Raw genomic sequence first — 14,517 nt, forward strand, 5'->3', positions numbered from 1 at the left:
ATTATTACTTCCAACTTTTATCCCACCCTCTCCTCAAGTGGACTCAGGGCAGCTAACAATCAGTTTAAACATTGCAGTTATAGGTTTTAAAACAATAAAATGCAATTTAAAACATTTTATGGTGCTTCAGTGTAGGCAGTATCTTACTCTCCTCTGACAAATACTAGCCAAGGCCTGCCCTCTTAGCTTCCAAGATCTGACAAGATTGGTCTTGCCTGTGCTGTCCAGGTCTGAGCAGCTTCCATGGTAGAAGTGGGATTCAAATTTGGGCCTCTCAGGTTCTAATCTGATCTTCTAATAGGGGTGTCAAGCTCATTTGTTGTGAGGGCCGGATCTGACATAAATGAGACCTTGTTGGGCTGAGCTGTATTGAGCTGGGCCGTGTGTTTACCTATTTAAGATTAGGTAGCAGAGATAAAAACTTTATAAAGGATGCGGACAAACAAAATTAAAGTAAGACATGCTTAAAATATTAGTACTCTTTGGTCTGAAAGGTGCTTTCTTTGTATTTCTCCCATGGGATCCAGGGAACTGGGCAAAGGAAGCTTTGGCTCTTTCCTTCCTTCCCCAGAGGACAAAGAGGGGGAGGAGCCTCAGCCAATAAAAGGAGGAGAGGCTTGGTTCAGTAGCTCTGCTGTGCGATTGAGAGAGCCTGGCAAAGCAAGCTGTGATGCAGAAGGAAGCAAGAGAAAGGCAGAAGGGAGCAGATGAGAGCCAATTGCTCGGGGGCCAGATAGGAGTCCTCTGAGGGCCTGATTCGGCTCCTGGGCCACATGTTTGACACCCCTGCTCTAACCACTATATGACACTGCCTCTGCTTTTTTGAATTCAGTTTCTTAAATGAAAGCTTAGATGCATTTCTGGTTGTAACTGTAAAATCTCCCAATTTAGGATTATTACACTGCATAAAATCTACATTGTTCTGCTGTGTTAGATAGGTGATTTTTAAAATCCATCCAAAGGGCAGAGTCATTGCTGCATGTAAAATTTTACTCTGTGTTTATTTTGGTCTGATTATTACAAATAGCTAAAACTAAATAAATGTTACAGTCACATTTAGTTCTTATCGCCCAGGTATGCAACCCAGGGTTCAAAGCTGCCTTTGGAACATGGATGTCCAGTTCCTGTTCCGGTTTGCAGAGGGGGAGAAATGAACCCTGCTGCCTCGTGGATCTGATCTTTTCAGACTCCCCGGAATGGTGCCTGTTGTGCATCACATAGTGCTTACTAGGCCCGTTGATGCTTGATAAACTGTAACATCAGTTGCGCCTGTCAGAGCTTAAAATTAAATAATTAGTTTAGCTCCTATATGTCATGTCGCTCATTGAACTGTGCCAGGGATTCAACTGGGTATGTCAGAAAGTATGGTACCTAGAAAGTGACAACCGTCTTATGTTGTACTGTGCATGTATGGGCTGCTATCGCACAGGGCCAAGGTAGCAGAGGGAGCTTCACAGTGCCATTCTAAGCAGGTCTACTCCAACTCCTACTTGGGTCTATCCAATGGGGGCTTACTCCCTGATAAGTGTTCCTAAGATTGCATTGTATGTCACTTAAGTTGCAGTTTTACACCCCCTGCAGAATTTTCTAATATATGGCTTAAACATGAGATTTTTTTTTGGGGGGGGGGAGATTTTAAAAAATTATTTAAGTTACCATCCCGCATACCGTTAAACATGTACTCAGGGCTTGTTCTGCAGCAGGAATTCCTTTGCATATTAGGCCACACACCCCTGATGTAGCCAATCCTCCTGGAGCTTACAGTAGGCCCTGTACTGAGAGTCCTGTAAACTCTTGGAGGATTGGCTATATCAGGTTTGTGTGGCCTAATATGCAAAGGAGTTCCTGCTACACAAAAAGCCCTGCATAAACTTTTTCCTGAATTACGATTTACATAAGCCATATCTTTTCTCATACATTTATATCTAATTCTTCCTTTTCTTAACATATTACCAACCCCATAAAATCAAAATACAATATATAGCTTTCTCTACAAGTATCCATAACAAGGAATACAATCTTGCATTGTTGTAGCTGTCCTTTTAGCTTTATGTTATAGGTCGTACACTTCCCATCAACCACAGCCACCAATAATCCCCTCTATATTTACATCATTTTTCTCTCTGGGGTCACATTTTTCATTTTCTGAAGTTGCTTCCATCTCATCCACCCCAACGCTTGTATAGTTACATCAACTTCACAGGTCTGATGGTCGACCAGGGGACTTTCCACTCCTCTGTCTGCTTCCCTGGTGTTCTTTCATCCTCAATTCTTTGTTGATTCCTCTCTTGCTGTCTTCATGGTCCTCTGGCACCCTGTGTTGGTTCCAAACCTGATAACACACTGTTCCATCTTTGTTCTTTTATCCAAGGCCATTTCAAAATCTTAGCCATACTTCCCTAGATGTAGTGCAGTCTTTCACAAAATGCTGAACAGTTTTTCTAAAGGAAACATAGTCAGGTTATTGGCACACTTGCTGTGTTTGTTTGAGCCAAGGGTTGGACTCTATAAAATTCAAAGTCTGGTAGAAAGCCCCTCCACCTGGTGTCCCATATACTAAAAGGGACTCTCTTGTCTTCAAACATTTCCTTCTTCATAATCCACTTCTTGCTGTGCACACCCATCTTCTCTCTCAGTCTTGCATCATACAGTTCTTGGAATTCTTCCTGAGTTTTTAAGTACAATTTCCATGCTGCCCAAGAAGCCTTTTCCTCAGTCAGTTGTTTTACCTGGACTGGATCCACTTTCTAAGCAACTTAATCATCACAACCAGAAAACTTGGTAGCTCTCCCCTGATTTTCCTCCCTGTGAGCCTAAGGATATGTTCTCTTCTCAACCACCTATCTACCCATTCTCTATCTTTCCAAATGTTATAAAAAGACTGCTACTTCCTCTCTACTCTTTCATTTCTATCCTCTTTGGGCTTTTCAAAATTAAGAGCCAGGAACCGACTAAGAAATGAAGGTTCCATCTCATGCATCCCTAATGCTCTTTTCTCCACTTCTCCATATACTTCTCCTTTTGCTACAAGGAAATGCTTGGTCCCTATGACAAACCTTCTCACCTTTGCAGCGATCTCTGTGACAACTCTTTGCTTTAACCAATGGGTTAAAGCTTGGCTTGAAAATGGGGCTGCCAATTATTTTGGCATAGAAAAACAGCTTTTGAAAGTGGTATTGCAAAACCACAAAATCATGGAGTTCTCTCTATCACTGCATGCCCTCGAAAGGGACAACTGTACTGGTCGTGCAACTGCTACACAGCTTGCAGGATCAAGGCTGGATTGAGAGAATTAGTGACCCTGCTTGAGAAAGACATTTAAATTATGAAATACATACCTTTGAGGAAATTATTACATCTGGAATAGCATGGATCAGGATGACAATTTCAAAACTCTGGGCAGGCTGCAAAATATATATATCTGTTTGGAATTGCAGGTTGCTTTCTGCTATGATGCAGGGCAGCTTGCACCCCATTTTTGAACCATCCTCTCATTAGCCCCATAAGAAGATAACTGGTATCTCCATAGAGATGAGGAGTGGTACCTCTAATGGGTTGAGCTCTTATGGGAACCCAGGATTCCAAGATCTATCTGCATTATTCTCTCCCCCCACCCCCACCCATGACCGAAGTGATGCTTATAATGTGATATTGCAAAATTCAAGGTAGCATGTTTTGGGAATAGTAATCTTGTATATTTCTACACAATACCATTTTTCATTTCTCATTTTAGGAAGCAGGTAGATTAGTTACAGATTTTTCAAAGTGCCTTTGGCAGAGAAATGCAGAAGTTCAGGGGCAGAACAGAAGAATCACAGGAAGAATTATTTTAAACAAATAACTAGTTTTGTCCTGTATTTCTAACCAAAGCTTCTTTGCAGCAGTTGTTGGAAGTTACAGAGACTTTTAATAAAGGAATGCTGCGTCCATAGTTTGAATTTTGTTTTGTTTTGATCATTTTACCTCAGAAACAGTTACACAAAACTGGAAAAACTATATATAGAGAAAGACAAGACATTAAAAATAATACTTTCTGAGAGAGGCTACAAACAACTCTGGAAGTGAGATGTCAGGGCGATTTCTCATTCATGCACTTCACTTGCTGATTTTAGGCAGTTGCTCTTTTCCTCTGCTGCTAGACCACAGCCCCCCTGTATGTTCTTGACCTCAGAGGGGGAGGTTGGGAGAATGGTGGTATGACATAGCACTCCTTAAGCCATCTCTTTCTCTCAGTCATGTTAGAGTATCAGGAGGAATGCTAAGACCACATGCTTTTGCAATAGTATTTAAAGTCCTAGATGACGGAATGCTGCAACTTAACAGCCATGTTCCCTGTACAGGAAATACAGTTCAGAGCAGTCCACCAGAAATAGGAAGACATATTTTTTAAAAAAAATATTTCGCCAGGTTTTTGGTTGAGGACAACAACAGGTACCATCTTATCTGCCCCCCCCCCCCCCCCCGGTTCTGCTTTCTCCGCTTATTGCAAGGCCGTAATACATAGTGTATGACCGCTGTGGCGCTGTTCTGATGTTATTTTTTTGGTTATTTTAATTGGATTTTAAATTGTACTGTTTATGTTAACTGCTCTGAGCTCTGTGAATTTATAGAAGGGCAATATACAAATCTAAATTATAAATATAAGTAAATAAATAAAAATGTATTTTATTATATCAGTGAGTACATTCCTCTATTACAGTGTAGTTTGTTGATTTGCCTTAGTAGGAACCACAGGGTGAGCAGAAAGTTGGAATGAAAAGTACAACTTGTTGAAGACGATAAGTCTACGTTAACAATAGATATATGGACATTATGGTTTGGTCTTGTATACAAGCACTGTAGTCCAGGCTGTTGATACTCTTAAGATGAAAAAACTGTCTTTCGAGAAAAGCCTTGAAATTAAATGAAGGGTCTTTTTCTCTCTCTGGAATCTGAGATAGGACCTTCAAAAACCCAGAATGGAAAAAACTTATGGTTTCAGGGCTCTTCTTGTGGCTGGAATGCCTTTGCATATTAGGCCACACTTCCTGATGTAGCCAGTCCTCCAGGAGCTTAAAGTAGGCCCTGCACTAAGAACCCTGTAAACCCTTGGAGGATTACATCAGGGGTGTGTGGCCTAATACATATAAAGGAGTTCCAGCTACAAAAAAAAATCCCTGAGAATATTTAGGCAGTGTCTATGGATGTTTTAAACTGAAGGAATCCTTGGGTTAGATGCCCTGTTGTCAGAGGATGGGGATTTCTTTGCTTTGGTCTTCCTTTCCTATAGCAGTTGGTTCATGCCCTCATTCTTTTTCTTTCTTAAACAGTGCTAGATTTATGTTTCTTCCTCTCCTCCACTGCCTTCTCTACTAGCTCGTGCTGCAAGATTCGGTGAAAGTTCCTGGTCTAAAATTTTAGGTTCCTTGATTATTGAGTTTTGATTTTTTCAAGTGTGGAATATTTTAACTGCAATCTGTAAAATGTAACTTCTAGCTCAGACAATTAAACTGGTTGCTGCAGTAGAACTTCTAGTAAAGCTGCTCTGTTGGATTTTGCGATTACCCACTTAAAACTGGCATCCTGCAAAATGTCCACTCATCTAATCCTTTTAAAGAGATTTGATGGTTCTGCATCTTAAAAATAGTCCACTCTTGCAGCAAATGATTTGCCCAAATCTAGCAAGAATAAATATACCCAAGCAGAGAAAAAAACTTGTAAAAAACCCCTGCACTCCAAGCATTGTTGATTTGCTACACGATCAGTGTCAGCAAGAAGTATTGCTTGGTTATCTCCTAGAGAAAAGGCAGTTGTAATGAGATCGGATAGGGGTGGGGTAGGGGAGTAAAATGTGATTGTTCCGGAGGTGTGAATTCTGCGTGTGCCAATATTGTGGCTGTTAATTTCCCTAGCTGCCACATGATTTTTGGCTGGGCCACGTTAAAGTTGTCAGTTTCTCATACTGGGAAAATGCCAACGGAGACATCCTTTTTAGCCAGCCAGAGAGACCTCGAATGCTAATCACTATTCTTGTGCACTGTCTGGCTGTGTTTATCACCCTGCCCAATATCAAGTGACAGGAATATCAGTTGCTTGCTTGATGTATAACAACATTGATATAATGAGGAGAGACTCCTTCTATGCCTGCTTAGTTATGTGAGATGCCTATCTTGTAGCAGTTAGAGTTACCATATGAACTACTGCTGTTTCCTTAATTAGAATATAAAAATAATGATGAGAACCAGCATGGTACTGTGGTAAGTTCCAGGCTAGAAATGGAAAGGGACCCAGGTTCAAATTCCCGCTCAACGGGTGACCTTGGCAGACACTTTCTTCTCAAGCATAACCTACCTCACAAGGTTTTTGTGAGGATAAGATGATGTATTCATGAAAAATGTCTGTTGCCTTGAGTTGTCTGAAGAAAGGAGGGCATAAAAATGTGACAGATTGAATAAACTATTGGAGCACAGCTTAATGTGTGGAGATGGAGATTGACTTGCCCATGATGATGGCCGTGCTAAACAGGGCAAGAGATTGCTTGCAGCAGTGATGGACCTGCGCCTGCTCAACTGAGTGCTGGCTGCAGGGGGAAGCCGAGAAAGTGTGACCTCTTGTGAGGGCTCAGTTGGCCTCTGTGCAAATTGTGCTTGCTTTTCTAAGCCAGGGGTGGCCAGACTTGCTTAATGTAAGAGCCACACAGAATAAATGTCAGATGTTTGAGAGCTGTTGAGTGTAATATCATACACACCCCTTTATTAAAACTCTTAATGTTTTCTGTGTGCAGAAAGATAAAATACATATGTATGCATGGCCACTCCTTCCCCGCTTCACACGACCATACTAGAAAGAAACTTTTTAAAAAGCAAAAGCTGGAAATAACAGTCCCCATAAGACCAGCATAGGAAAAAGTTAGGGATTTTTTTTTTTTTTGCACTAGTAGGAGAAGGAAACACACATGGTCTATATAAACCACTGACCACCATTTGCATCATTATGCATCTCTCTGCCTTGACACCAAGGTTAGTAAATACAGCTCCTATAAGAGCTATGAAACGAAGGAGGAACCCTGCACCTCTCTCTTTAATTCTGTCCCAGTGGCTCCCTTGGCTTTTGTGCTCTCTTTTCCCCACTCTAGGTTTCTGGAAGGCCTCTGTAGTGGAGGAGAAGAGCTTGCAAGCCTGCCTATTTCCCCTCCTTCCCTGCTTCTCACATGGTGGAAACGGTCACTTTCCCATGGGTCAGCACTCAGAGGCTGACTGAGGTCCCAACGCTAAGCATGCTTATTTGAGAGTAAGCCTGCATTAAGTTCCTCCTTGACCTCCAGAAGCTGCATAATATGTGTGAATGAGCTGCATGTGGCTCCTGAGCTGCAGTTTGGCCACCCCTGTTCTAAAGGGCTGTGAAACTGGTGGCGGAGAGCACTCAACTGCCTGCTCTTACTAGTGTGGAATGAGAGTAGCAGGAAGGAGAAGGATCGGTTGCCAATCTCCAGGTGGGGGCAGGGGATCCCCCGGTTTGGAGGGCCTCTCCCCACTTCAGGGTCATCAGAAAGCAGGGGGAGGTGAGGGAAATGTCTGCTGAGCACTCCATTATTTCCTATGGAAACCTATTCCCATAGGGTATAATGGTGAATTGATCCGCAGGTATCTGGGGCTCTGGGGGGCTGTTTTTTGAGATAGAGGCACCAAGTTTGCAGCATAGCATCTAGTGCCTCTCCTCAGAACACCTTCCAAGTTTCAGAAAGATTGGACCAGGGGGTCTAATTCTATGAGCCCCAAAACAAGGTGCTCCATCCATTATTTCCAATGGAGGGAAGACATTTAAAAGGTATGCGGTCCCTTTAAATGTGGTGGCCAGAACTCCCTTTGGAGTTCAATTATGCTTATCACAACCTTGCTCCTGGCTCCACCCCAATAGTCTCCTGGCTCTACCCCCAAAGTTCCCAGATATTTCTTGAATTGGACTTGGCAACCCTAGAGAAGGAGGACTTGTGCACTGCCACCTCCCTCCCCTTCTGAGCTGAACCTGAGATGATGGGCAGTTCAGCACAGTGCTAAGACCCAGTGGGGGGTGAGCCTTGGCAAGACTGTTCTCCCCTCCGGTATATAAGGTCATTGCATTGTCTGATTTAATGTAACATCATCTGGAGCTGTAACTTAACCAATAAGAATTTTTAAAAAGCCCTTTTGTCTGAAACTAATAAGATGAGAAAGCCTTTGGATGCAGGCAGAGCTTCCCCTGCCTGTTGCACCACTGTTGCTAGATAAAAAGGGCTTCATGCCTTTGAGCTTTATTTTCTTTAGGGCTCAATATGACTGTTTTCTGCTCTTTGTCCCCCCCCCCTTTCCTCCTGTGGTTTCATATGATGAAAAGGCAACTTTATTAATAAGCCTCCAGAAAGTCACCAAGTGCATCTTGATGAGAGAAGAGTCAAAGGTGAGAGAGCCTTTGTGTGCGCTTAATGGAGAATATCTGGCTGGAGAGACTCAGTGCTGAAAATTCTCTGCTTAACTGAGTCAACCAAGTCTTCTGTTAAAAATAAAACATGCTTTTTAGCCAGTCTTTGTTATCACCCCCAGGTATGTGCTGATTTGTGTAAATGTAATGTATGAACTGGGACATATTCAGTTCTATCGTAAGCAGAATCTGCTAGAAAGCCATGAGAAATCAAACTAATTAAAGACTGATCCTCTCTGAGTCCCAGGACCCCCACGGTAGTTGTGTCATCTTTGCAAGATTAACTGCTGTTTAATCCCCTGCCTCATTTCCAGTCAGCCACTGCTGGGGGGCAGGTGACTCTGTCAAACTCTCTACCATGGGGTACAGCTGGGTCATTCAGTACCTTGCAATGGAAAGACCAGGCAGAAATACTTATCTACAGAAGCTGGCAAGCCTAGAACAGAGACTCATACAGAGACACAGATTGCAGGTTCCCCTGAATGCAGGTTATTCTACAAGTAAACTATGTGATATCAAAATTGTGAAGTACAGTTCACTCTAGTTGGGGGGGGGCGGAGTCTGATCTATTGGAATTTTCAGAAATCCTTTATTGAAAGAAGAAGGAGCTCTACTTGACTCTCAGGGCCAACAACAAACAGGCACTCCCAGTTGTGGACTGCTTTTCCAGACCCCACAGCTGTGGAAATATTTACCAGTTATACGCTGATGATGCCATCCTAATCAGGGCTGTGCACTTCTAAGCCCGTGGACTTCAGGGGAGTGCTTACTCTCACATAATACCAATGCAGCAGTTTGGGAATTGCTGACTTCCTGTATCCAACTTGGCAGCGCTTCTGTGGTGAAGGTCTCCCTATTCTTTAAGGAGGCAAATGGCTCATGCTACAATCAGTAACAAAACGTGTAGGGATTAAAAAATCTTTTCTCGGGTGATTTTGTACTCTTTAAAAACATTAGAAGCTATATAGCAGGGGTGGGGAACAGTGGCTCTCCAGATGTTTTTTGCCTACAACTCCCATCTGCCCCAGCCATTGGCCATGCTGGCTGGGGTTGATGAGAGTTGTAGGCAAAAAACATCTGGAAAGCCACTGTTCCCCACCCTTGCTATATAGGATCTGGCCAACAGCCCATCCAGTCCAACACTCTGTCTCACACAGTGGTCAAAACCCAGGTGCCATCAGGAGGTCAGAACTCCAGATGCCCTCCCACTGTTGCCTCCTAAGCACCAAGAAAACAGAGCGTCACTGCCTCGGACATAGTGTTCCACCTGTACATTGTGGCAGATACCCACTGATGGATTTCTGCTCCACATGTTTATCCAATCTTCTCTTGAAGCTGTCTGTAATTGTAGCCACCACCACTTCCTGTGACAGTGAATTTCATGTGTTAATTACTCTTTGGGTGAAGAAGTACTTCCTTTTATCTGTTTTAAGCCTACTGTTCATTAATTTCATTGAGTGCCCTTCAGTTCTAGTATTGTGAGAGAGGGAAGAAAGTATTCCTTTCTCTGCCTTCTCTATCCCATGCATAATTTTGTAAATCTCTATCATGTCACCCCTCAATTGTCATTTCTCAAAGCTAAAGGGCCCTAACTTCTTTAACCTTTCTTCATAGGGAAAGTGTTCCATCCGCTTAATATTTTCAGTCGCCCTTTTCTACACCTTTTCCAATGTTATAATATCTTTTTTGAGGTCCGGTGACCAGAATTGTACAAAGTATTCCAAACGAAACCACACCATCAATTTATACAGTGGCATTTTGATAACTTGTTGATGTGCATATCCATTGTTATCAACTTGGTTACATATTTTATATTTTTATGTATTTCCTATGTGTAACTCTGCCATATAATAATAAATATATGCAGGCCTTTTTTTGAGCAGGAATACAGCTCTGGCTGGCTTTGCATCAGGGTGTGTGGCCTAATATGCAAATGAGTTCCTGCTGGGCTTTTCCTACCAAAAAAGCCCTGAATGTATGTATAGCCTTGCAACATTGACCAATTCCACTATTTTAGTTTTTCTGTTGTTTTGCTTTTCCTAAAGCATTGGTGTGCCCCTCTGACTTTCGAGAGCAGAGTTCTCTGGGTAACGATGAGTGGCAGGGCTCCATATCTTATCCTCATTTGGTTGCACAGCAGGTAGTGTTAATAAAGGCCCGGTTAATTGCTTCAGGTGTTAGTTAAAAAAAAAATTCCCGTCATGCCTTGATTATGAGCTCTTCACACAGCATCCAAAGCCAAACATGAGGTATTTATAGGCCTCAATATAGTTGATTATGACTGAACTTTTGCTGCCTGCTCTCACCTTAAGGGTTTCTGGTGGTGGGATGTGGCTCTGCACACAAGGGCAGCTTGCTGTGCTTTAGGAAGTAGGGTTGCCAGGTCTGACTCAGGAAATATCTGGAGACTTTGGGGTTGGAGCCAGGAACAAAACTGTAACAAGTATGTTGAACTCCGAAGGGAGTTCTGGCTATCACATTTAAAGGGACTGTGCTCCTTTTAAATGCCTTTCCTCCACTGGAAACGATGGAGGATGGGGGCACCTTTTTGGGGGGCTCATAGAATTGGACCCCCTGGTCCAATCGTTTTGAAACTTGGGGGTTTTGTGGGGGAGAGGCACCAGATGCTATGCTGAAAACTTGGTGCATCTACCTCAAAAAACAGTCCCCCAGAGCCCCACAGATTAATTCTCCATTATACCCTATGAGGACCAGTCTCTATAGGGCAGCGGTGGCCAAATTTGCTTAATGTAAGAGTCACATAGAGTAAATCTCAGATATTTGAAAGCTGCAAGACATGAGCGTCAGATGTCTGAGAGCTGCAAGGAAGGCAGACAGGCAAATAGATGGAGGGGTATTTTTTATTTAATTTATTTTATTTGATTTACCGTATACCCCGCCCTCCCCGCCCTAAAATCCCAGAAACAATAAAATTAATAGGTATTAAAAATACACATTCGGCAATAAAATAACGATTATTAAAACGGTTAAAACAATAAAGGGTAAGCACCAGTCATTTTTGACTCTGGGGTGACATTGCTTTCACATCGTTTTCATGACAGACTTTTTTTACAGGGTGTTTTGCCATTGCCTTCCTCAGTCATCTACACTTTCCCCCCAGCAAGCTGGGGACTCATTTTACCAACCTTGGAAGGATGGAAGGCTGAGTCAACCTGGAGCCAACTACTGAATCAGCTTCTGCTGGGATCGAACTCAGGTCGTGAGCAGAGGGCTCCGACTTAAGTACTGCAGCTTTACCACTCTGTGCCACTGAGCTCTAGATGGAGGAGGGAGAAGTAGAAAGAGAGCAACTTTAAATGCCTTCTCCAAGCCATTGACTGGCTTGGCTTGCAGAAGTGATTTAAAGAGAGAAATGCCTTCTCCAAGCTGGCCAGTGAAATGCTGTGGGGGCTTCGAGAGTCACACGATATGTGTGAAAGAGCCACATGTGGCTCCTAAGCCACAGTTTGGCCACCCCTGTTATAGGGTATAATAGAGTGCCCAGTGGACATTCAACCCTCTCCCCTCAAACCCCCCCCCCCCACTCTCTAATAACCCTGAAGCGAGGGGAGAGCTTCCAAACCAGGGAATTGGCGACCCTATTAGAGCGTTAACTTACAGGTTTTTCTGATTCCTTTTGCCTTCAATAGGAATAGGAACATTTGTGGGGAGGGGAATAAGGATTGCAAGTTAGACAATATGCAGAAGATGTGATTTATTTATTTTACAAAAGGACAAAAGTAGTTGTGGGGGACTGCTTGGCTTGGTTCAGCAGAGGGAAGGGGCATGATCAATTGCTTGTCCTTCATATACTGAGAGGTGCTGGGGGAAATGGGAGCTCCCCCCTCTCCCCCACTTGTCCCTTCTTCATCCCATGGAAAAGCATCCATGGTGGGAAATGGCTTTAGATGGCAGGAAGGGATTAAACAGCTGCCCCCGTATTCCCCGTTCTGCCCGATTGCAGTTCTGTTGAGGCTCTGAGCAGACATGAATTGGTGAGCTGGATGTGGAAGGTGGTTTCAGTTCTTGTTCATAGCTGATTTGGGAAAAGGAATAACTGAACAGGACAAAAACGACATCTCCTGGAAGCAGCCACTATAAAATTTCACAGGTCTATAATTCTCCAGCTAATTATTCTGGTGTTAAGACAGGAAAACATAGATTGGAATCCATTCTGAAATAATAATGACTGGATCCTGCACTTGCGAGTAGCCTTTGTTCTTCAGTTTATTTATAATGAATCGTTGCCTGCAGCTGGACAAATTGAAAAATCACTTTTCTAGAAAATGGAATATCTTCCCTTTCACCCAAATGGAGTTTTTTTTTATCTTTGTGGTTTGATACCATACACCAGTCTGGCTCTTCAGAAGCTTTCTGGAAAAGACACTGTTTAAGGTCATGTCACCCACCCTCCCCTTGCTTACTTTACAGCAGTCTTTTCTCACTGCTTGGAAAACCCTGGCTGTATATATAGTTTTCTACTGCTGAAAGTACAGGTGTGTCCATAGGCAATAACAGAATCAGTCCTTCTGATCATTCATCAAGCCAGCTCTTCCTTCTAGGGCAGGGGTTGCCAAACTTTGCTTAATGTAAGAGCGGCCTAGAATAAACATCAAATGTTTGAGAGCAGGAAGGAAGGAAGGAAGAATAGAGGGAGAGGTGAAAAGAAAGCAACTAACTTTAAATGCATTTTCCAAACCACTGCCTGGCTTGGCTTGGAGAAATGATTTAAAATGAGAAATGCCTTTTCCAAGTCAACTGATGGGGTGGTGGGGGTTTTGAGAGCCACACAATATGAGTGAAAGAGTCACATGTGGCTCCTGAGCTGTACTTTGGTCACTCCTGTTCTAGAGAGTGTGTTTGACACTGGCAGACCCAGATGCTTAAGGAGACGTAAAGCTTCTCTGGTTGCTTGGTATGTTAGCCCCTTTCCTCTGCTCCTGTTTCTGATACTCGAGGCACTCTCAGTGTTAGAATGCATTCTAATAGCTGTTGACCAATATGGCACTGAATTGTCTACCAGTGAATCTACTTTGCTTCTAGTGTCACCTTTAAAAATTAACATTCTGTATTAAACGCAGAATTGCTGTTTCTTCTTGCATCTGATGTGGCTTGATTTTAAATTCCGTGAAACGCTGGTGCCAGATCAAAGATGCTTGTGAAGAGTCAGAAATGTTTGTAATGATGGGGCTGTATGAATAATGGGTCTTTCTTGGACTTCATCACAGTGGAAAGGAAAGAAAGGAAAGATCCCCTGTGCAAGCACCAGTCGTTTCCAACTCTGGGGTGACATTGCTTTCATGTTTTCATGGCAGACTTTTAACGGGGTAGTTTGCCATTGCCTTCTGCAGTCATTATACTCCCCCCCCCCCCCAGCAATCTGGGTCCTCATTTTACCGACCTCAGAAGGATGGAAGGCTGAGTCAGCCTCAAGCCGGCTACCTGAAAACCCAGCTTCCACTGGGGATTGAACTCAGGTCGTGAGCAGAGCTTAGGACTGCAGTACTGCAGCTTTAACATTTTGTGAGCCTTGTGTAAAATCCAGAAAACGGCTGAACTGGTGGCTTTTGAAGAAATTGTCCTTGACCCTCAGGGGGGTGAGCAGGGGTGGGGGAGGGTGGGAGGCAGTGCTGAAGTGATTTCTGACTCCAAAGAAGCAAAAGTTTCTGAAATTAACTGTTTTTTCCATTGTCCACTCCAGAGTTATGGAGAGGACAGTTTGCTGTAAGAGTAGGTTTGTTTTGGTGCTTATCTTTCCATTATGAAAAGACAAGCTCGTAAATGGAAGATTTTAATTCAGTTCATTTGCCAATGACCCCTAGTAGAGAGACTCACCTTGGATTTTGGACCTGTTCAAAGGCACTTTTGATCTAATTAGATCTAGAGATATTTCGGTTAGTAGAGTTTATATAGTCAATGCATTAAAGCAGGGCTTTTTTGAGCAGGAATGCAAAGGAATGCAGTTCTGGTTGACTTGGTGCCAGGGGGTGTGGTCTAATATGCAAATGAATTCCTGCTGGGCTTTTCTACTAAAAAGCCCCCGTATTAAAGAAAGTGCTTGATGAAATGATGCATTTGATT

General features: G+C 43.0%; 1 protein-coding gene across 2 annotated transcripts in view; it reads left to right on the forward strand.

The window, feature by feature from the left end:
- Positions 1–14,517, forward strand: part of LOC132588309 (ankyrin repeat and fibronectin type-III domain-containing protein 1-like) — a 491,222-nt gene that overhangs the window by 28,331 nt on the left and 448,374 nt on the right. The window lies entirely within an intron of this gene.

The sequence above is a fragment of the Heteronotia binoei genome, chromosome 20, assembly GCF_032191835.1.
Source record: "Heteronotia binoei isolate CCM8104 ecotype False Entrance Well chromosome 20, APGP_CSIRO_Hbin_v1, whole genome shotgun sequence".
In the NCBI taxonomy this organism is placed as follows: domain Eukaryota; kingdom Metazoa; phylum Chordata; class Lepidosauria; order Squamata; family Gekkonidae; genus Heteronotia; species Heteronotia binoei.